Genomic DNA, 25,166 nt, shown 5'->3' on the forward strand with positions numbered 1-25,166 from the left:
CAGCTCCCTATAGTCTATACACATACGATGCGACTCGTCCTTCTTCTTCACAAACAGAATCGGGGCTCCCCAAGGCGAACTACTCGGCCTGATGAATCCCTTGTCTAGCAGCTCCTGCAGCTGCGTAGACAACTCCTGCATCTCGGGAGGAGCCAACCGATATGGTGCCTTGGCTATCGGAGCCGCACCAGGAACTAGGTCGATCCTGAACTCTACCTGTCGCTCCGGAGGTATCCCTGGCAACTCCTCGGGGAATACATCCGCGAACTCTCGTACTACGGGCACATCGCCCACCGTCGCCCTACCCGCCTCCCGGGTATCCATAACATACGCGACATAACCTGCGCAACCCTGCTGAAGGTAACGCCTAGCTCTCGCTGCTGAACACAAAGTTGGTCCTCGCTGTGGCCTTTCGCCCTGAATCACTAACTCTCCCCCACCTGGGGTCCTGACTCGCACTAGCTGCTGTGCGCAATCTATCACCCCCCCGTTAGGGCTTAGCCAATCCATACCGATAATCACCTTGTTCCCCCGTAAAGGTATGGGAACCAGATCCACCAGGTAGCGCTCCTCAAATAATCTCAGTACACAATCTCGGAAGACCTCAGATGCTCGCACTGATCGGTCGTCCGCGGTCTCGACCTCTAGAGGGCAATCCAACATGCCCGCAGACTCAGAAAACTTCTTGCTAAGCGCAAGAGAAACAAACGATCGGGTAGCCCCCGAATCAAACAATACCTGAACTGGGATACCGTTCACATGGAACGATCCTAAACAGAGCACATATCAATATCATAAACATCATATAAATAAATCAGAGGGAAAGAATCATACCCGTCACCACATCGGGTGCGGCGCGTGCCTCCTCGGTAGTCAGCTGAAATGCCCGACTCCTCACCACCGGAGCCTCTGCCTTGCCCTGCCGGCCATCTGTAATCCGCAGGGTCGCTGGAGCTGGCGCTGCCGCCTCTGCCTTGCCCTGATACCAACTTGTAACGACCCAATTTTCACGCCCAAAAATTTCATTTAAAATAAGTGGTTTGCGAAACATTTGTAGTAAAACATCATCCGAGCATATCATTTCATAAAAACATATCTCGTGTCTGAAAACCAAATCATAAAAATAATAATAATGTCAGAGTACAATCCCAGAACATCTCATAATGCGGAAAAACCAATGCGTGTGTGTATGATGTGCCGCTACCGCGCCAGCTCCTTCCCCTTCGCTGAAGAGGTACCTGAAACAAAATTGTAAACTGTAAGCACAAAGCTTAGTGAGTTCCCCCCCCCCCCATCGTCCACATACCATACAATCATATAGCATACATACTGCCAGACATTTTTGGGGTGCCCGACCTACCCGGTACGGCCATTCTGGAGTGCCGACCTACCCGTGCGGCTATTCTGGGGTGCCGTCCTACCCGTGTCAAGCCATTCTGGGGTGCTGACCTACCCATGTCGAGCCATTCTGGGGTGCTGACTACCCTTCGGTCCTACAACCGAACCTCGGGGACTATTTCACCCCCTACTACTACTGTCACATATATCTTAGCAATATCTACTGTCAGGCATATCTGGGGTGCCTAACCTACCCTTCGGTCCTAACAACCGAATCTCGGGGACCATTTCCCCCCTCTACTACCTCTATCTCGTATAACATATCATTATAGCAGCTAAACATATCATAACATACTGTTAGGCATATCTGGGGTGCCTAACCTACCCTTCGGTCCTAACAACCGAATCTTTATCACTATCACATATCATATCACGCTAGCATATAACATATCAGGTAGTAGCAACACAGATCTTGGACTCGTATAACATATCTTGGACTCGCCGAGTCCAAGAACGGACTCGCCGAGTCCAAGAACGCTAGCATATAACATATCAGGTATAACATATCTACTACCTCTATCTCGTATAACATATCTTGGACTCGCCGAGTCCAAGAACGGACTCGCCGAGTCCAAGAACGGACTCGCCGAGTCCAGTCTTGACCAATTCCATACAGTTGATTTAAATGGGATCTAGCACACCAAAACCATAGATATGACCTCCTAATGTCCACTTTATACGTAAAGTTCCAAACTTGATGCACATGCATGGGGTTTTTAGCTCAAAAATCCACATAAAGTGTCCTACAATGCACATGGGGCTCTCATGGCCCTAAAGTTGGCACCTTTATGCCATGAAACCCCTCTCAAGGCCCAGATCTGAAGTCAAAACCCACTCCACACTTCCAATACCAAAACATGACTTAGCAATCCAAAGAAATCCCAAGTTAAAGATGAATGACACATAGATGAGTCAAGACAGGGGCATTATACCTTGAAGCTGCTGAAAATGAAGTAAATTCTCTGGATCTACTGTCCCCAACTCAGGTTCCAAGCTCCTTTCTTCCTTCCAAGCTTTACAACCACACAAGAACACCAAAAATGGCCTCAACAATGCACAAACGGCTAGGGTTTCAATGAGAAGTGTTTTGGGAGCATAAGGGACAATATGGCCGTCATATCATTGCTTAAATAGGGTGAAAACCCTCAGATTAGGGTTTTTGGTCCGAACAGCACCTACTCGCCGAGTCCGGGACCCGACTCGCCGAGTTCATCACTTAAGTCCCGCGTCCCTTCTCGCTTCTACTCGGCGAGTTGGTCCTTCAACTCGCCGAGTCCAAGGCCAAAATGCAAAATATTTAAAGAATTAATAAAAAGAATACGTACCAAGAACCATGTGCTACACCAAACCTCCAAAATCAACTAAAAACAATCAAAGTTTCCAAAATGTTCAAAAATTTGAACTCTAGGATACTATATACCCAAATCTAAATCTAAAGCCAAAGAGATTGATATCGCCAACTAACATTATAACAAAGCATTTCTCCCAAAGAATTCATGTTGATCATCCAAAACGAGTTTATTGGTAATCCTATTGAACATACCATCCAAGCAAAGGGAGAATTCCTATAAATGAAACAATTTTCCTTCCAGAATAAAGACCTTGAAAAACACTATGATCAATGTCCCAACGTTTTTATTGCCTACAAAGAATAGATGATGTAAACCTCAAAGGAGTATTTCTGAACTCATTTCTCGAATCCCTTGCAAGCGAAGCAAAGAGATAACTAGATTCCAAAAATGTTACTTGTAACATTCCTCAGTGGGTGGTTTCAAAATATTATTTAAAAGTATACTTTAATTTTTTAAATCATAAAATTTTAGAGTTGAAAATATTAGCGGAAAAATAAATTGTCCCAAAACAATTGAAAATGGTTTTGCTGTTTTTAAATGCATGGTGTCAATGGGTATCATAACAAGGTTCAAGATCCCCACAAAATGGGGGTCTTCTAAAATGTCCCACACCTTAAATTCCATGAATCCTTCAATCTAAACACACGTCAAAATAGTTAGACAATGGATTTGCCCAGTGAGTTACCCGATGTTGATTCGTTTTGAGTGAGAACATCTCAATCCAACTTACTTGAATCAAACCTTCAAATTTATTTATTTTTTAAACTTGTCAAGGTAAACAAGACAATTGTTATCAAAGGAACAATGAAAAGACAAAGATAAATAATAAATTTATTTGGAAGGTATGTAAATGCATGCAACTACACCCCACCTTTTTCCATATCATGAGTTCAAATCACAATTGATGGTCATATATGAAGAGATCATGACGGATGAAACTGTCAACTTTTACACGCATATCAACAAACCAGACACTAGTGGCGACCCCCTACAAGGGGTGGCTAGCATAATATGCATTAGTACGACGCTTAAAACATTTTCCAAAATATAATCCCTTTTTCTTTTATGATCAAACCATTTCCATAATGATATATGATGAATGTGTAACGCCTTATTTCTGGTAATATTTTATTCCAAGTATTTCATTTTTCCTGAAGAACTCGTCGAGTTGGAATCCCCAACCCGACGTGTTGAAATTGTTTTGGCCGTGGGATTTTATGGGGCAACTCGACGAGTTGAAGAGTCTCAACTCGGCAAGTTGGCCGCTTAGGAGGAAACCGTGATTGTAGGGTTTTGCACCCTAATTAAACACCTTAAGTCCCAGGTGTTGGCCTCATTTCCAGCCTCCAAAGTCCCTAACCCTAATCTCGAAACCCTAAAGCCTTTTTGAGTATTGTGAGCCCTTAGAGAGTATGTTTTGGTGTGTTGAAGCCATTGGAAGAAGGAGAAGCTTTGTGCAAGGTGGTGATTCAAGTTGGAGCCTTCAAGATCTTGATTCCTTGCTTCATTTCCAACATATTTCTGATATAAAGTTCTAACCTTGCTCAATTTTTGATTAGATATCTTTTGGGGGTAGTTTTGAGGCTTTTAGCCATGTTTGGGTGATTGGTGGGGTTGAAGGTCGTCCTAAGTGCTATCTTTCCATATTCATGGTTCTCTTGTGCTCCTTTGGCATAAAGGTGCCAACTTTATGGTCTTAAGAGCTCCATGCATGCATTAAGTCCATCTTATGGCTTCTTTTGGGGCATGTAAGTCTCTTATATGCATTCTTGATAGTAAAGTTGAAAATTTTGTGTGTGTTAGCATCCTTTAAGAACCAGATCTGTATTATGGAGCTTTGTCTTGATGAATAAGTGCTTATTGTTTAAGCCTTAATCTTTTAAGCTAAGGGTTTGGGTTCTCTATCCATTAGGATGGTTCTTAAGGGTAAAGTTGGAAACTTTACCATTCTAGTCGATATTCTGGTCTAGATCTGAGTGGTGGACCTTTTAGTTTCGAGAATGGTGGCTTAATGGATTAAGAGGTGTGTTTCCTGAAGGACTCGGTGAGTTCATGGGTGAACTCGACGAGCTGGATCGATTTTTCCCGATTTTGCTGGCTAAAGGGGAAACTCAACGAGTGCATGGGTGAACTCGACGAGTTGAACCAACCTTTCACGATTCTGTTGATTAATGAGGAAACTCGGCGAGTGGAAGAACAACTCGGCGAGTTGAGTCAACTCGAAACGTTGACTTTGACCAAGTTTGACATTTTAGGGTTTTGATATATTGATTGGTATCTGTGGGATTGTTTCTGTTTAAGGGTTGAGTATAGCTGATTTCCCGGGCCGAGATTTATCCAGTTATCATTCAGCATTCGAGATGAGTTTCCTTACCGGGTGTAGCGGGTCGAAGGCACCAAAGCCGACCCATGTTTATATTATGTTGTTAGTATGCTAGTTGCCTCTGTGACTCTTGCATGTGCTATGTTTATGTGTTTTCCCGGGTCAAGGCTCGATGTCGGGCGGGGCTCGATGGATATCTGTATGCTATATGTCTCTGTGATTATTGCATGTGTATGTGTTTATTTTGATATATGTTATTGTATGTTGGGTGGGGCCCGTTTTACCGAGCTCAGCTCGATGCCGGACGGGGTCCGAAGCCGGGCGGGGCCCACTATTTGTTTATTATATGATTGGTATGTGGTATTTTGGGGGAACTCACTAAGCTTTGTGCTTACGGTTTTCAGTTTATGTTTCAGGTATTTATGGTTCTACTGGGAAGAGCTCGGGATGACTGCATCGCACACACCATTGGATACCGCACTTGATGTTTTACTCTGATTATATGACAATTAATACATTATTTTTTATTTGAGATGATTGGCTGTATTTGGAATCGCCATTTTATCTATTATTAAAAACAAAATTTTTGGGACCATGTTTTTGGGTGTTACAAAATGAAACAATACATACAAAAGCAATATCAACTTTGGAAAGAATTGTATGTAGTCGATATAAGTAAGGGTGTATATACCTAGCAACTCACATCGAATTCTAGCTTCAAAACTCACTATTTGCTTCAATGAACATTATCCTAAAACACCGCGTATATGATACAAAGAGAATTACTAAAAATGGCCAAATTGACCTTGTGGTTATAAAATTCCCAAACTCTCATAATTTTCATTATTAACCTATTTAGTAATATGGAAGTGAAGTTAGGTCAAACTCATAAGTTAAAGCCCATGAAATGTGAAATATTGCATCATCACCCAAGGCATTACGTGTCGAGGTGCACGTCATATTCTTCACCACACGTCGCGTTTTAGCCATCTTCCCCTTTTGGGCGGCATACTTTACATTACACGTCGTGTCCTCTTGGGTTTCTTATGGGAGTTTTTACTTCCATTTTACGATTCTCTTTTTCATCTCTACTTCCATTTGACCATTCTCTTTTGCATTTAACCATTGTCTTACAACAAAATACACATTCTTGTTTTTACTCCCATTTGACATTTATTTTTTGCATCTCTACTTGTGGTTTCTTTTGGAAACATTGTATGCAACCATTGTGGTTTCACAAACATCACTAAAAGTAATTTAAACATTATTAAGAATTTGACATTAATCCATTAAGTTCATCATAATGATTATATGGTTTCATTGATCATCAAACTCTTCTTGTGGAATTAAGTGCTCAAAATATACAAAATACATACTAATGAACCATGTAGCCTTTCTAATCAATCCAATATATAATTTGATCATAATTGATTCACTACTCATTATAGATCTGTTTAATTTGTGTAACTCAATTTAATCATTAAATCATTATTTCATCTCCTATATTCCCATTTTACCCTTATGGGTAAACAATCCCCATAACCGATTATAGATAAACTGATCTTTATGTTTTTGAATCCAATTCATTTACAGTGTATCAATTCACAATCTAGAACATCATTTAGATATATAGTTACTTGAAATCAATTGAAATCTATCATTCAACCATTAAATCCCAAACCCAGAACATTCAAGCTTTGATTATTTCATTCTTTGAGTTTGTGTATCCATGATGGATTCATTGCAACAAAACTTCATCTATGATCATAGTATCATTTGGGAATCAACTTAACATTTTCATGATAATAATTTGAGATTATAGGGTTTATGGCTAGATTCTTATCCCAAATGCCAAAATCATAAAAGGAATGGTAGACTTGGGTCTAGAACTACATTAACCATCTTAGAAAGGTTAGAAAACAAAACCTTAGCCAACAATTCACCATGAAATCAACATGGGGTTCCATACCAAGCTTCAAATTATAATATAAAGTTAATGAAGGAGAAATTGTGCCTTAAAATCCTAAATTCCTTCCATTCCTAACAACAAATAGTATATGGTTACTTGAAATAAACTCTATAGAGCATTGCACCATGAAATCAACATCTTAATCCTCTTTTATCTCTCCAATATTGTTTTGGTTGAAATGAGGATGATGAGTGCATCATATAATTTATTTTCGATTCCTACCCTTACTTCCTCATAGTTTGACAATAATGGTCACATTCTACTAACTAGAAGTTTTGAACTTTGGGAGTTAAATCTTTCAGTCCCTCTTTATCCATTTCATGGATTTAATGGTCAAAGAGTCATTTAGGTGAGTCAAATTTATGGTTAAACACACTTTAGCTCCTAACTTCAAAATGTTGGAATTTCAACATTTAATCTTCTAAACTTTTACCTTACTTAAAATATGAATAATTTTTATTATTTAAATTGTTTATTATATATTTATTAACCACCTAATTATTTAAATGAAAATTAATTGTCTTAAATTTGGGATGTCACATTACTATGGCATAAACTTCACTTGGCCTTAATAGACGTGTTTGTGTGGGAATTTATTTTAAACATGTCATATGCCATTTTTTTCACATGGGCAAGGATATCACCGTCAAAAAAATTCAAAAAAGCATAAACATGTCCCTCATTCAACAATCAATCAAAATTTTGAACTAGCGCCTTTTTTATGGTAGTAAATATATGATTTCCCTAAAGTTATCATACAAACAAACGAAGAATAAAACATTATAGCAATGCAAACAAAAGCGAGAAAACTCGACTACAATAGGTTGATACTCGATACATTCACGTCCATTAAAACCATATCAATATTGCTCAGTTTACACATAATCAAGTAAACATGATGCTTCCATAAACAAACAACTCGTCACTTAAACTTCCATATGTGATCATCAACATTGACGTTACTAATGAAACGATATTGTGAACCCATGTCAAGCACCACCACAATTCCAACAGTTATATCTACAACAACAATATATCTACAATTGATACATCACAAGCCTTATTTATACAGACAACAAACAACAACTAACATACTAGATTAATAAACATACACTTGAGCAATACAACCAATTACAATGTAGTCTGAAGGCACAATAAATTGGATGGCATGTGAACAGACAAAACAATCACCATAAGAACAAAACATGCCATCAAAACTTGAGCAACCCTTATTTATAATTTACAAGATTGATCACCGTTGAATAGAAGTTAAAGTACCATAATCATAATGTTTTAAAGGAAATAAATGAAAGTAAAATGTTATGTTGTATAAAAATTTGAAGGTATGTAAAAAATATCCAGAAGAAAAGAAAATATAATTTTTTTTCCTGAGAATAGCAATGTATTTGTTTCATTCCTTAGTTGTTATAAAAATTTGTTTCACTTGCTGATTTCAATCCCTTTTAAGAATCCAAACTTGTAAATTTTAGCCCTTTTATGATCACAATGGTTTTAAATTGAAAGTATAGACACCACTTTTTGTTGTTCACTTTACATTAAATCCTTGTTTAAATTATATTAGGTTTTATTATGGTTAAATATGATAGAATAAAAGTAATTAGAAACATAAGAGCAATGCAAGGATTTACTATAGAGTGGAATTAAGGCAGTCAAATTATAAATCACATAAAAACATAAAAAATATGTTTTACTTGTCTATGAAGACCTAATGCACGTGATGAAACTAGGATGTTGTAGTCAACACATGATTAAGGAAAGTATTGACAATAGGTTTTTTAATTTATAAATTGTTTAAAGTTATCTCCTACATCACCCCCAAAGAAAAACTATAAATTACACCTACATAGGTAAAATATCGTATTTTGGTCAAAGAATCTAAATAATATTTGTAAACTTTGGGTTTATAACTTTATAAACAAATACTTGAAACATAAAAAGCATATATGAATCAAAATGTCAAAGAAGTCAGTTCTATGTATTCTTAAGTGTAAGGAACATCCCTTCCAGACTAGGAAAGAAGCATGCAAGATAAAAGGGAAACTACTAATTATATACAAGATTGAAGCTTGTAAGCATAGCCATTATCAATTTAATTGATAAATTTATGTTGTTATTTCTTGCAATTAACCGAAAGTAAAGTGTTTTCAAACATCTTCGAATTAGGATGTTGTTAATTAACTTTCCATTGCAATTTACTTTAAGAGAAATATACTTTATCTTTCTACTATTCTAACCCTTTCCAAACAGTGAACCCACCTAAATTGTATGTTGGATATTTTTCATCATTAATATCAACACATGTTAGATGTCTCTAAAGATAAATGTTTCATTTCAACAATTGAAAACTTCAACCAAACACAATTATGTTTATTTATTTATTAACCTTCTACACTAACCATGTCTAAATCTTCCACCACATAACTACAATTTGTATCACCCTGACACATAATCTCTTACAATACCAAATCATGTATTCCCTTTCCATGCTCACACTCATGCTTACTCCTATATACCTGTGTCCCTCAGTTTCGTGGTATTTTCCAAGCAATATTCGAGTTGAAGTATTTTTCCATCTTGAAGAATACCACAAAAGCGAGAGATACAAGTACATAGGAATATATATAAGTATGCGCATGAAAAGGGAATAATGTATGCTAGCGTCCGTTCATTGGGATTCAGGCATACTATTATCTTCAAGGATCGAAAAACGAAGACATTAGTTTCGTATATCTCATCCTACTGTGAATGCATCGTTAACATGTGACGTTGTATCGTTTTCATGTTCAAAATGCTACACACAATTGATACTATTTAGCATTTGTTTGTCGTTTTTATGTATGATTAAATATTAATTAAATAAACTAATTGTTATTTTATATTATCTTTGTCGTGTTGTATCGTGTTTGTCATTTTTTAATTGGTATGTTTTTGTGTTAGTTAAGAAAGCACAACATCGTGTTGTGTAATGTCAGGCAAAAATGTGTCATGATTAAACGATTTGCCACCCCCAAGTACAATAACCTAATAAGAAAAATATTGAAAGGACAATGCTAAGTGAGACAAAATTTCACAGTTAAATGCCTTAATAAAGAAGAAAAGTGAAAGTACAACATTATAATAGAAATAACTTGAAGTATGATGCTATAATAAACAAATAAGTCGAGGTATGTTGTTGTTTATTGCATATAACCCAATGTAATATAAGGATTATAAAGTGCTCTTTTGTTTTGGCTTAATAGGATCTATGGAAAGTACAATATTACTTTTGGTGTTGGTATCTATGTGTTCATTTAATTTTGCATAATTCATATGCCAATATGGCACCATTCAGTGATGAGTATTTATTCAGGTGTTATGTGTACATATTCAAGTTTTTTTTTTCTAGTGAGGTTTGCCATATTTTGTTAATTCAAGTTGAAGAACAACCTAATGGTTGTTATGTCAACCTATGGTCTTATACGTATTTTAAATGTTTAAATTCACCTACTCATCTTAGTACCATTTTGGATATTGCGACGTAATTAATTTTTCATTTTTAAGTTAACTTTTTTATTGGACGTCAACTGGCCTTGGTAAGTTTAAACTACTTTTTTTTTGCCAAATTTGGTTTCTTCTAAATCATATGGGTTGATTGATCTCTTTGTTGTGCAATGATAGGAAATATGGTGAATCTAAATAACTACTAAACACTAATATTATCATATAATTGACGATTACCAAACAATTTAAATTAATGATACCAAATGGCCTTTTGGCCTCGTGGTATCAAAGTGTTGAATAGGTGTTCCTCTTCAAAGGGGTTGAGGATTCAGGTTTCTTCGTGGAAAAAAGGTATAGTTTAAGAGTATGATTTAGAGGGTGTGTGTGTTAGAGGTTGTCTGATAATCACAATCATCTTTTTGACTTTTATCTTTTAATGCTATGTCTGTTTGTTTTATTAATCGAATATTGTCTTCAAAATAGTAATTATAGAAGCTAAACAACCAACTATTTTGTTATTTTCTGCTATGTTGTGTTATTTAAGGGCATATCATATTTTAGGAAACCTTCTAAATAGTTTTTGGATAGTATTACAATTGACTGTTACTTATTGATTTTTCATGATGTTGAAAGACTTTTTGAATTACATATTTAAAGTGACACCAATGAATGACCCTTCAAAGAAAATGTTAAAAAGGATTTTCCTTAAGAAGCGTTTGTGCTGAGTACGGTCCTTACATGTATACATATATGTACATGTGCACACACACACACCATACATACATGTACGCACACACACACACACACAAAGGTTCAAATGAGATAATTATGGAATTGAGAACACGAGAACAAATCTCATCAATTCAAAATTTTATTTTCTCAAAAAATTTGCCAAATATATCAAAATTCATTAATTTGTATTCTCTATAAATAAACATTCATATCCGTATAATATTTTCTATAAAAATACGATTTTTTAAAAAGTTTTTACGAAAAAATCTGAGCACGTGTATTATTCACATGTGGATAACTTTTTATTCTTATTCTCATTTCAATAATAGGTATTAATCACATATGAATAATTTAATCAAATGTGACCAACATTGTTTAATTACAATAACTTTCGATGTTATACGCACATTTTTTTAAATGTTATCTCTAAATCTACACCTTTCATCTTGAAAAATAGTTAATAGTTGAACTCTCAACTTTTCGCTTAACGACACCTATCTGTCATGTCAACTCCTAATACTGCTACGCCAAATACTTTTTTGTATTTTGAACAAACAAACTAAGTAAAAAATATCAAACTTTGCTGATATTTTGAAACATATTTATATATCTACATTGTACTAAAAAAATCAAGACATTTGAAAAACATACCAAATAGAATCCAAACAAGAAAATTTAGATAAGAGGCTAACAATAAAACTTAAACTACTAAATAATCTGTTGATTTAATAAAATTAATTTTAAATACATAAATAAGTTTTCTAGGTAAACATCATCTAACGCATGCTTTTTGACATGGGGTAAAATAGTAAAGATTACCAATTACATTCAAGTATGTTACAACGGAATAATAAAAACACTTAAAAGGTTAACAATTTAAAATTAAGCCACGACAGGGTGTCAAAATTCTTGAAACCAGTTCCGAAACAAAACCGACAATTATTGCAACCGGTCTACGAAACAAATCACATGGTTCTTTGGAGGGATAATCACTTAAAAGGGTAACATATTTTTAATTTGTACATATTGAGTCCCTGAATTTTTTTGTCCATATTTACCCCTTTAACCTGTTTTCATGCACAAATTTAATCTTGATTACCGGTTGATGTTGTATTTGATGACATGGTTGCATATATGGATAATCATTAAAAGAAAATAGTCTTACGTGGGTCATCCCTGAGTTCCATCGATTATAATACGATCCAAACCCTAAATTCAGTCAAAAATCTTTCCAACCCTACCCAAAATCGGAGAAGAAGATGTCGCAAGGTTTATCTAGTTCCATCACAAAGAAAGAAGACCTTTGTGATTTTCGACTCCGAGTTCGAGTATGCACATCCAAGACTAAAGATAACTCCAAAAAAAAGTTCAATGTTTGCCCCAATTCCCTGGTATGTCGAGTTTGAAGAATTTTTTGCAGCTTATTTTATGAAACTGAGCTTCTTACGCTCTTTATATTTGATTTATTTTCTAATAAATGAAGAAACCAGGTAAGAAGTATAAGTCCAGCGGTATCAGGTGGTGCCCTCCTTTCTTGAGGTCGAGGGTTCAAGTCCCGTGGTGGACATAGGTGGAATTAGGTGTTAGTTTAGGAGTAGATTATAATATTTGTATTTGCCGGTTCAAAAAAAAAAGGGAATGGATTGAAGAACCTGTGGACATGAATCCAAATTTAGAACATGAACTTGCTGCAGTTAAAGAGGATGTTGCGTATCTGAAAAAAAAAGTTCAAGAGCTGATGAAGAGGAATTCATATAGTCATAGGGTTGAAATCAGTTGTAATATTCTTTAAGTTCTACCCATGATGTATCTGAAAATAGTTGAATGAAGTTTGGTAGTTTGAATGTAAATGGTATTGAATATGTTTGCTATTGAATTGAATATGCAATTTACATTGAATTTGGCTGCCATTCCAACATCCAAATGACAAGAACAAAACACAAATTACATTATTAGAATCAAAGACAAGGAATGACATATGATTCCCACTCGCTAGACAATTGACATATTATTCCCACTAAAACAAGATTCTTAATAAATTAATACATTGGTAGTGATAAAGATTGAAAAAGTCAAAACATAATTGGCATAGGATACCATGACTGATTTCATTACTAAAAAGCCATCAAAAGTTGTTACGTTACCGGTAAGGGTAATATTGTAATTTACATCAAAAGTAGGCCCAATTCTTAAAAGATAGTCACCTTACATAATGTACTATTACATACTTCCAAGGAAAAAGATAATAAGTAACCCTAATCATTCTAAAGTAATTGGGTTGACATTAGTCGCACCTTTCACATCCTTTGAAAAAACCTGCTCCTTGATTTGAATCTTGTTGATTCTCACTGAAGGCTTCCTCACTCTAACACCAAGATTCACAAGCACTTGGCATGCTCTTGATTCACAAGGACATGGTTCAACAGGCTCTTGATTCACATGCATTGGAGTACTTGGAGTTGGAGTACTTGAACCTGCTTGTGATGGACAGTTCTTTGCATTACTCTTCTTTCTTGGTTTACTTAGACCTGCTTTTGAAGGACCCCTCTTTAGACACTTAGCTTTGTTGTGTCAAACTTCATTGCAAATGGTACATATGTGTTGAACACCTACACTGCTTACAATGTGTCTTATATTCCCACCGAGCTCATTTTCTGCTTGGTCTCTTTTTCTTTTCACACATGGCCTTCCAGGTAACCTTCTAATAGGAGGTAGAATCTAGTGAACATTAGGCATGTGAGGCCACAGGGAACTGTCATTCAGTGGATGGATGGTGTACTCATAGCTCCTAAGAAATGCAACTTTAGTAAAGCACTCTGTAACATATTCACATAGATTAAGATTCAAAGAAGATATGGCACAAATGACATGCACACATGGAATGTCTGCCAATTGCCAACTTCTACATCTAAATTCTCTCTTCTCTATGTCAACAACATACCTTTCATTACCTTGCACAACTTAAATTGTTTGTATCCATTAACATATGGATTCCAGAATCTGTCATTAAATAAAGTTAGTTAACACTTGCATATACAATAAGTAAGTAAGATAATGATCATGAACCTTCAAATTGTTTCTATTCACTAACCTTTGCCACAAGTTTAGGTCCTCAAGTTGCCTTCTAATAGTTGGACATATTGCCAAATCCCAACCCAATCCTTTCCCTCCCTGCATGTACAATCTCTCCATCACAAACACCCTTATATCCTCTAACATAGTAATCAATGGTTTCTTTCTAGTTTCCTCAATAGCAACATTGAAGCTTTCAGAAACACCATTTTTTTTCATAGCATCGCATCCCATTCCTACCTTAACAATGCCTTTGACCAACAGTTAGAGTTCCTTTGAACGAGATAATCATATGCACTTACATCAAAGCTCTTGATCTCTTCCATTGCAAATTCAAATTTATGATCTATAGTTGCCCTTACAACCCTCCAAAAAGGGGCTATGTAGCATGTCACAACTAGCATTTTTGCTAGGAAATTCTACTCTCATGCAATCATTCACCTAGTGTAATAACTTGTACTCTAAGTGAATACTATACTCTATTCTCGTTCAAATACATCTCATATGTTCAAATAAGGGTTGGAAACCCTAGAAATCCCGACTCAAGTTCATTATGGACTAGGATTCTCTTATTGGGTCTAATGGACCAATAAATCTCCAACTTCACCATCTTGGGCCTAGGAACCCTAAATGGGCTCTAAATGGACCCACATTCATAAAACTTAACATTTTGGGCCATAATGAGCTTAAAATGGATTAGTTTACCTTAATGGGCCTTATTGGACCATAACAACTCCAATTAACCCTAATGGACCTAAAACCCATTCATTTTACCATTTTGGGCTGTGAAACTATAATCAAGGCCCAATGGGCCGAAAATCTCATTGTTTATACCCTTTTGGGCCATAAACTCTCAAATGGACCCACAAAAATCGAAAATTCCTAATGGGCCCATGTAATTTAAGCCCAACATAAAAAAAAGATGGAATAATGTGATGAAGACACCTCATCTTTAATTAGAGGTTCTCCATGTGAAATACATTACATACTTCCATGAATAGGTCCTAAACCCACCATGTAATGACCATTCTTCTCACTCTATTTCTTCCCTCTTACTCTCGGCCACTTCTCCCTCTCCACCCACATTCACAATTTCCTCTCCAACACAAATTCTCCCAACAACTCAAGGATTCTCTCTTCTTCTTCTTCTTCAAAAATTTGTGGGCTTGTAAGAGTGTTTTTCAAGAAGTTCTCTTCAAGCTTTCATAACTTGGTAAGTACTCTTGTTAATCTTAAAGATTATCACATATTTCAATCTAAAACTCTTGTTTACATCCTTTGATTGTGTTAAAAACTCTTAGATCCACCACCATTTCGAGATTATCTCAAAGAACTCAAGCTAGGTTCAAAGATTCTTCTTCTTCTTCATCTACATCTCAAAAACCCCCAAGGTGAGTTCATACCCCCTATTTTCGAGTTTTACTTTGTTTTGGGGGAGAATACAAGTTGTGTTGTGTAGATCTATGTGTGTATGCATGAATATGTGTGTTTTTCATGATTTGTTTGGTGGTTATGTGTTATTTACTTCATAAATCTAAAAATATGTTAAGAATATTAAGTTTATCACTTGGATCTACATGAAAACCTTGAGAAAAGTATGTGTTATCACATATAATACATGTAAACTAGTAGATCTGGGATTTATACACTTAAAATAGTAAAAATGAGTGTTGTGTTCCAAGATCTATAAACTAAACTCAAAAATCAGCCTTTCACAGGAAAGTTTTGGTCCAATCTCGAACTGTTTTGACCACCTAAATGATAATATTTTTAAAAACATGTTTTACATGCAAAAAGTTCAGGTTTCTACCTTTAAAATGACTACTCTCACGTTTTCATACGATTTTTCTACAATTTTTGGCGAATTTTACAAAACTGTCTATTAGATTTGAAATAATTTCGGACCAGCCTGTGAAGGTGAGCAATTTCACACTTGTTAGAAGCCATTAAAAATTATGAGAAAAATTGTGAACAAAGTAGACAAAATTTCCAAACTTCCAGAATTTACGGATCCAAATTTCGACTTACGATGATTTTTCTACAAATTTTCCAACAACTAGGTCGGAAAAGCCCAAAACCAGAAAAATGTGTATTTTCACAAAAATCAAGCCAAAAATGATATTTTTGACAAAAATGGGTTTAAAATGTTATTTTTACCACAAACTAGTCATCAACACAAGTTTTGAACAAAATGGAGACTAAAGTGTTATTCTTACAAAAATTGGGACTTAATTGTAAATTTTTGGCTTATTGGGCCAAGAACGTCATTTTTACAAAAAGTGGGCTTTTATGCTATTTTAGTGAATACTTGAACCAAAACCAACGATAAACTAACAAACAGATTAATTTGATCATTTTCTAGGTTATTGGGCCTTAGTGACCCATTTTTATGTGTGATAGGTCATGTATACTATTTATATGTTTATTGGGCCTCATTGACCCATTAACATGTGCGACGGACCTTGGATACTATTTGTGTGCTATTTGGGCCTGTAAATACCTTACATGTGAAATGGGCCTTAGTTGTTCTTTCATATATATTTCGGGCCCATGCTATATAATCTCATTCCAATTGGACCTTGAAATGATTTACATGTTTAGCGATGCCTTAGTGGTTCGCTTACATGGTTCATTGGGTCTGGAATGAGTTTATACCTTTCTTCGCGTAAATTCGATTAAGGATCTAGTGAGTTTTGTCGGTTGGCACCTATTAAGTGTACGATCATAGCCTGTAGTTATAACCAGAGTCTCTTGGAGGGAGAGCGGGGATTTGTGTATAGATCTATACGGGGATGACACCCCACACCTGAGCTGTTCGCTACAGTTAGACTAACTCAGTCTAGGGTGACGAAAACCTTATAATCAAAACCGGCGTCCAACAACGCCAAGACAGGCGAAATTGTCATTATTTAGTATGGTTATGACGGCTCACTTAGAGGAATTAACGTTATGAAGTTTACGGAAGACCATTCTCTTTTCTTTTGGATTACTCGGAAACATACTCGTACTGGTACTCAACCTCGGGGGTTGGTATGACAGCTTTCTCTTTTACAGACAACATCGGGTTGTCTGGGAACATTCTCTTTACATGCTCTTTACATTCTTTCTACATTCTCTTTACCCTTTTAGTCAAATAAACAATAACATACATGCATTAATACAAGATCTGACACAAACATACTAAACAGTTTTCAGAAAATATAGGATTTTCTGGTGGTTTCAAAGTTATACAAATCATTTTCACAAACATGCTTATGAACTCACCAACATTTTTATGTTGACCTTTTTAAATTAACTTGTATTCTCAGGAAACCGTTGAAGCAGGATGAACGAAACAAACTAATGGATATTTTGTTATATTTTGTTTCATCATACTCTGACTATTTTGGCATGTAATATTCAAATACAATACTCGATGTAAACAATGAATGTTGTTATATTACATGTGTGATGATGATGATGTTATGTTTCAATTATATACTCTGTAATGATACTACAATGTTGAAAGTCACACCAAGCCCCCAGACGTTTCCGCCGTCTGGTTCGGGGGTGTGACATAGCACTCACCGTTAAACTTTTTATGGAAGTTACCCAAGGATGTGCCTAGCACACAACCTGTGCTCCATTTCTGGACATCTTTCCTTCACAACTTCCATTAAATTGACTTTGAATGTTAGTATGTGTAAAAGGTAATTTATAGCAATGATGTTAAATAAAATATGTACCTTGTGTCCATCTGACATCAATGTGATTCCATTACTACCCCCCCCCACCACCACCACCACCATCTATGTCTTCCATTATATGATTGTCCAAGAACCACTTCCATGTATTCTTGTTTTCAACATTCACTACTCCGTAGGCTATATGGTATATGTTATTGTTGGCATCCATGCATACTATTGAGAGGAGCTCCCCTTTACATATGCCCTTCAGAAAGCATCAATCTACCTTAACAACCTTCCTACAACCATCTAACCAGCCATCAACCACTCTTTTAAAACTCCCGTAAAACCTTTCAAACACCATAGTTGCATCATTTTTGGGGCTACACATACACTTCAACATGAGATCCTGGATTAGCCCTTTTAATTTCAGCTCCATAACCCCATAACTTGTAATAATGATCCTTCAAATTACCCTCAATTTCACATAATGCAAATCTTTTTTTTTGCATTCCTACATTGTCAAATACTAACATTTATGTTGAATAACTTGGATACCATGGCTTTCATCCTTTTCAAACTCATTTTAGGAGACTTTAATATATCATTGACAAAGTGTTTCCCTATCCACTTGTAGGTAACAATTGACCCAAGTTTGAATCCCCTTGAGTGACTATGGTCTTTTCTAAGGGACTTTATTTGAAATGTTTGCTCGTCTTTCATCCAGGAAGCCCACAATCTAAAAGGGTATTGTGGTGTTTATCCTTTACAACACTTTACAAGCATCCTATCTTTGTCATTTTTCTCATAGTACAAGTCAGTAGGAAAGGAGAATCCCACACCTAGTTTAGGTTGCATCTTCTTCCATTCCTGAGTAACATCATGCTTAGAACCATAACTAATTTTGATATATTATAGAAACCGGGAACTGAACCGCCAGTGCCGATGTCGGTTCCGGTTCCAGTCCTGGTTTTTCAGTTATTTTTCAAACTATAACCGATTGATATATTATGAATGCTATGTTGTTTTCCACAGCCTGAAGATTATCCAATATTTAACAAAAATATGACTTTTTTACATTCTAAAATGTTATACAAACACTAAATTACATGTTGGAAAAAAAATCAAATAATTCTGACTTCATATGAGTGAGTTATGCGTATTTTAAAAAGCGGGACAGATTCTAAAAAGAAAAAATGTTGAAACGGAAAAAATTACAACATTGAGATGCTGTCTTCCGGGGCCTATAGTTGATTCAATATGTAATTAAAATATAGAGTAGATTACATGAATCGTCCCTTGTGTAGGTGCCAAAATACACGTTCAATCCCTATTTTCAAAAACTAACTCGGACTGTCCCTTCTTTGGTTAAAAGTTGCACGTTTCATCCCTCCGGACATAAAAAGACAATTTTGCCCTTATTTATTTCTTTTTCAGTTTCTTTTCTATTTATTTATTATTTTTTGATTTGTTTATTATATAAAATAATTATTTATTATCTTTAATAAAAGAAATATCCTGTAAACCCTAACTCCTTAAGCACTTCGTCTCCTTCTCCCCATTTCTTCGAACTCCACCCAGAACAAAATCGGTGATCCCCTTATGCTTCTTCGACAATACTATCTCCACCATCACAGGTCTGCAGAAGTGCAACAATTTCAGCTTTTAACTTCAAGAAAGTTTTCAACTTCAACTTCATGAACTTCAAAAACAGTTTCAGATTTGCAAATCTCAACAAGTTCTTGAAGGATTCGAGAGAATAATGAAAGATATGAGATGTGTTCTCCATATCTTTCTGGTGATTGATTCTCCCATTACAAAAGAAGATTGAGAGGAGGTGACTTGGTTCCAATGCATCACCGCTACTCAACGCAGGTTTTGATTCATCACCACCATCGGATTTGCAGATTCCAAACTCGTCTCACCATCTCTGATTACTGGTCGTGATATGCTCAATCTGAAAGCACTAAAGTGAAATCCATCATGAAACCCCCAAAATGCTAGATCTGAAACCACACATCTCCTGCTGATATACTTTCGTAATTACATCTCCCCTATTTCTCAAAACCCTAGCGCACAGGTGGTGATGGTGACCTCTCATTTGCTCTATCTCTCTTTATCCCTCTCTCTGTATCGTACCAGCAGACACACACAAGTTGTGTGTGTCTGTGTGTTTTGTGTTTCTCTGCTCTGTTTGGGAAGAAGATTGAGGAAACAGATGGTAATGAATGCTCAAGGGTTTCAGGAGAAAATCAGGTGAGAGGGAGAGAAACCGACAGTAGTGATGTTTTTTCCGATGGTATTCCACATCTCCGACGGAGGTGGTACTTTTCGGACGTGAACAAATGAAAGGAAATGTGGTGGTGGTCAGTGGCGGTAGTCAAGAGGATTTCCGGTGGTGGTCCATTTTTCTGGTGGTAGTGTTTAAGCTTTCTTTAGCAAAACAAAAAAGAAATATATATTAAATTTAATTTTAAAAATTTTAATAATTAAAAATAATCAGAAATATAAAAAATAAATTAAAAATAAATTAAAAAGGGTATTATAGTCATTTTATGTCTCGCAAGGGATGAAACGTGTAAATTTAAACTAACGAGGGATGAAACATGAAACTTTTAATCAAACGAGGGACGGTCCGAGTTAATTTTTGAAAATAGGGACTGAACGTGCATTTTGGCACCTGTACAAGGGACGATTCGTGTAATTTACTCTAAAATATATGTTTGTATAGTCTAAAATGAAGTACAAACACCAAACGGTGTTTCCAGTCTTGTTTCGGTTCATGCGGTTCTAAAGCTCATCCCTAGCTAGAAGTCCATTGCAATCTTCATCTTCATCAACTATTGGACATAACTTGCTCAAAAAGTGATCATTATAGGTTCTTTTGCTTGATATAACAGAGTCATCCTCTTCATGTTCACACTTCTCACTATCTTCCATAGTGGAGTCAACATCTCCAGTGTCTGGCTCTTCTCAATCCAATCAAATAGAGGTTCCTTATCATGGTCAATATACACATTTACATGTCTGTGAGCATTTGCAACCTTAAGAAACTCAGAGTAGTCATAATCATTTTGTAGTGTATGAAGCCCCTCACTTAATCTTACTTCAGGTAGACATAAATACACATACTTGCACTGAAAATCGATAAGATTCACAACATATTTGATGAAATCAGAGAAATTCATATCGTTTGCATCATCCTTCACTTATACTATGTCTGGAGCAAAATACCTTAATGGATTAGGCATAAAAATACCATTGCAGTGTACATCGACCGATGGAAAAGCTTGATTTTCATCCATGGAATCAGAGTGGTGTTTTGAGAGAATGAAAGGGTGAGTAATAATAGGACTGTTCATTATTTGGATAAAACCGAATTGTCTAATTGGACAAATTGGATTGGACTATTTGGTTCGGATATTCGGATTTTTGGATTGGTTTTCAACAAAACCGATTTACTATTTTTTATTTCGGATTGGTTTTGGTTTATAAAATAGGAACCGAATAATCCAATAAAACCGAATAACAATTTATTATTTATTTATTTTTAATATAGCTATAAGTCTATAACTATTTATTAATTTTATAATTTATTTTTTCAAATAAGTTCAAAAAGTTTCATCTAATAAAAAACATTAATATGCATTTTATCTTAAAAGTTCTTTATCTATTGAATATTAAACTATAATATACATTCTTAGTAGTTTATAAATTTTAAATCACAACTAAATATTTTTTTTGCTTCTTCTATAAAAATTGGATAATATTATAATTATATGTCATTTTAAAATGTTTTAGTTTTTGAAAACCGAATTATAAAAACCGATCCAACCGAATTGTAATTGGATCGGATCGGATCAGATTTGAATTTAGTTTGGATTATTTGGATCCATATTTTGAAAACCGAAATCAATTTGGATTTACTTAATTGAATCGGATCAAACCGATCAATTCAAACGAACACCCCTAAGTAATAAGGTGGTGATCGAGAACGGATGGTGGGGGTGAGTAATTGAACCCTAATTGTTCTTCTTAAACGAGGGGTGAAAGAAGGTAATTCCACGTAATAATCACGTAAGTAATTTGATTTTTCTTAAAATCTCGTAAAACACTTGATGGTCAGCTTAACCGACATTAACCAGTAATAAGGATTAAATTTGCACACGAAAGAAAGTTCAAGGGGTAAATATGAACAAAAAAAAAAACCAGGAACTAAATGTGTACAAATCAAAAAATATGTTACCCTTATAAATCATTATCCCTTCTTTGGACTATAAAATCAGTAATAAAACTAATTCTTAAAAATTTGAACTTAATATTAGTTAAATACTAGGAAAAAATTAAAGTATACCTTACATAAAAAGGTATTTTGCAAATGTTCTATCGATGAGGATTCGACCATACTTTAGTTATACTAACTTTTAGACATTTTGTAGTGTTTGATTATATTTTAATTTTTCTCAAATGCCATATTTATGTGAGCATGCAATTTTTCATGTGTAAAATATATGATTTACTGATATAATGTTGTGGTCTCACACCGTGTCCTGAGCCAATATAATCGTCTACATTTAGCCACTCAATTTATTTTTTGTCAACTTTTAGGTAATGAACTTTAAAAAATCATCTTATTTTAGTAATATAAGTGGGTTAAGGGCTATAAAAGTACTAAAATAAGACGATTTTGGAAAGTTAATTACTTAAAAGTGGACAAAAATAAGTTGAATGAATAAAAGTAGATGATTTTGAAAAGTTTATTACTTAAAAGTGAAAAATAAGTTTGTGACTAAAAGTAAACAAATGAAATATTTTGTTGGTCATTTTTAACATTTTCCCTTAAGATATATGACTTATTGATATAAAGTTATGGTCTTAAGATATATGACTTATTGATATAAAGTTATGGTCAATACGCCACATCGGATGCCAATGGTCAAAGGGCATGCTTAAGTGTTGACAGCGAAAGGTCGATTATAGAAGTTCAATCGCCATACGTTGAGATCCCATTAGAAGGATGACTTACATAAGTAGTGATGCTTAAGGTTGTAATTATAACCTATAATGGAGACTATAGCAAAATGCTAAGTTTTATAAAATCCATTGCACACAAAATTTTAAATTTTATGCATATTGGATATAAAATTAATATGGGTTATGCGAACTTGGTGCATAACGTTGAGATTATGTTTCACCCGTTGTATAATGCATTATGTTTTTTATAAATTATGTGGGGTAATGGGGGTTTGATTATAGTAAAGTGCTCTCTCGTAATTTTAAGAGTAAATTACATGAATGGTCCTTATGGTTTGAGGTAATTTTCACGTTTGGTCCCTAATTTGAATTTTTAACTCGAAAGGTCCCTACAGTTTGTTTTTGTTGCGCGTTTGGTCCCTGTCTTACTTAAAAATACTATTTTGCCCTTGTTTTTTTAATTTATTGAAATAAACACACCCCAACCTCACTTCCACCTCACCTTACATTACCTTACCTACCCCACCTTATTTAAAAAAAATTAAAAAATCAAGGACAAAATAGTCTTTTTAAGTAAGACAGGGACCAAGCACGTAACAAAAACAAACTGTAGGGACCTTCCGAGTTAAAAATTCAAATTAGGGACCAAACGTGTAAATTAACCCAAACCATAGGGACCATTCATGTAATTTACTCTAGTTTTAATGTGGAAGATTTCCACTTTTTTCTATTTAGTCGATATGAATCCTTTTGGGCAACTTAGGACATCTCCAACCACACCATGATTTACACTAAATTCATTCTACACTAAAATCTATACTAACATGCTTCAACCCCACACTAAACTTACACCATATATAGTATTGGCGAACACTACAACACTAAATATAATGTTTATACTATTCATCAACACTATCTTTTACACTATACTAAATATAATGTTGTATTGGCGAACAGTACAACACTAAATATAATGTTTATACTATTAATGTCAAGTATAATGTAATGGGTTGAAAAGAATTTAATGGTTGCATTATCTTTTATATTATAATTATAAATTTAATGTAAAAAATAATGTTAAGATTCAAGAGAGCCATATATTTCCAACCCTACATTAAAAGTTACAGTATTCATCAACACTAAATATAATTTTAAAGTTTCATTAGGACAATTACTCTCTCAACTTTGAACTTACATATTTTTAGTTTATTTCTTATATAATTATAAGTTTATGGAAAAACCATCTCAATGCATACATATATAGTATTTATTTAAATAAAATGCATGTAGGATATTTATTTTAATTTAGTGTTAAATTTAATTTAATAAAAATGACTATTTCAGTAATACAATAAACAAATAAATACAAATAATTAAATTTGGTTATAGATTTCTAATAATATAATTTATATAGTTATATTAATAAAAGGTATAGATCAAATTTTTAAAAGCTTAATAATTACAGGGTTGTTTTGTAAAATTATAAAAACTAGATAAATATATATTTAGAATATTCTTTAATGGATCAAAGATGTTTAGTATTAACAATATCTTTTACACTATAATTATAGGTTTTAATATAAAAGATAGTATTAATTAATATAAACGATAGTATTTAGGTTGGAGATGGTTTTAGTATTTAGTAGTCCAATGTAACTCATACCGGTGTTTAAGGCATCCTCTAATGTTTCATGTCACATTGTTTTTATGATATTTCTTTTGAACAACTAAAACACATATCCTACTCTACTTCCATATTAAATCATTGATCCCAATGATTGGACTCGAATCCTAACCATCCATAACTATGGTTGAGGGCAATTTTCTACCAACACCCGGATAACAGTAGGCTGCAAGCCATTTGGTCTTTGTTTTTAAGATGTGTCCCACTCCCATGATTCGTTGTTGTGCGGGAATCAAAACCAGAAAAAATATTTATTTGTTAGTACTTACTAATAAAAGATGTTTTGGTTACCAAAGAAATTTGCAAATAGGATAAAACATTTATAACTATAGATATAGATGAAGAATAAAATTTTCATATGGAATAGATAAACACAACTAAAATCAATAATAAAAGAAACAAAAAGGATTCCGTCTTTGGGCCAGTAAATTTACAAGGTACGACGTTTTCCATAGCTTCTTATTGCATCAACTGATGAATTTCATGTACAAGGAAA

At 34.6% G+C, this 25,166-nt stretch overlaps 1 long non-coding RNA gene across 1 annotated transcript; it reads left to right on the forward strand.

Moving 5' to 3' along the window:
• The first annotated feature begins 15,437 nt into the window (after positions 1–15,437).
• On the forward strand, positions 15,438–17,722 carry LOC145162826 (uncharacterized). The gene is made up of 3 exons (XR_013739357.1): positions 15,438–15,560; positions 15,649–15,738; positions 17,656–17,722. It is a non-coding gene; the product is annotated as an uncharacterized LOC145162826 (long non-coding RNA).
• The last annotated feature ends 7,444 nt before the right edge of the window (positions 17,723–25,166 follow it).

Source organism: Lactuca virosa, chromosome 3, assembly GCF_052849685.1.
Source record: "Lactuca virosa cultivar CGN04683 chromosome 3, Lactuca_virosa_CGN04683_v6, whole genome shotgun sequence".
NCBI classification, from domain to species: Eukaryota; Viridiplantae; Streptophyta; class Magnoliopsida; order Asterales; family Asteraceae; genus Lactuca; species Lactuca virosa.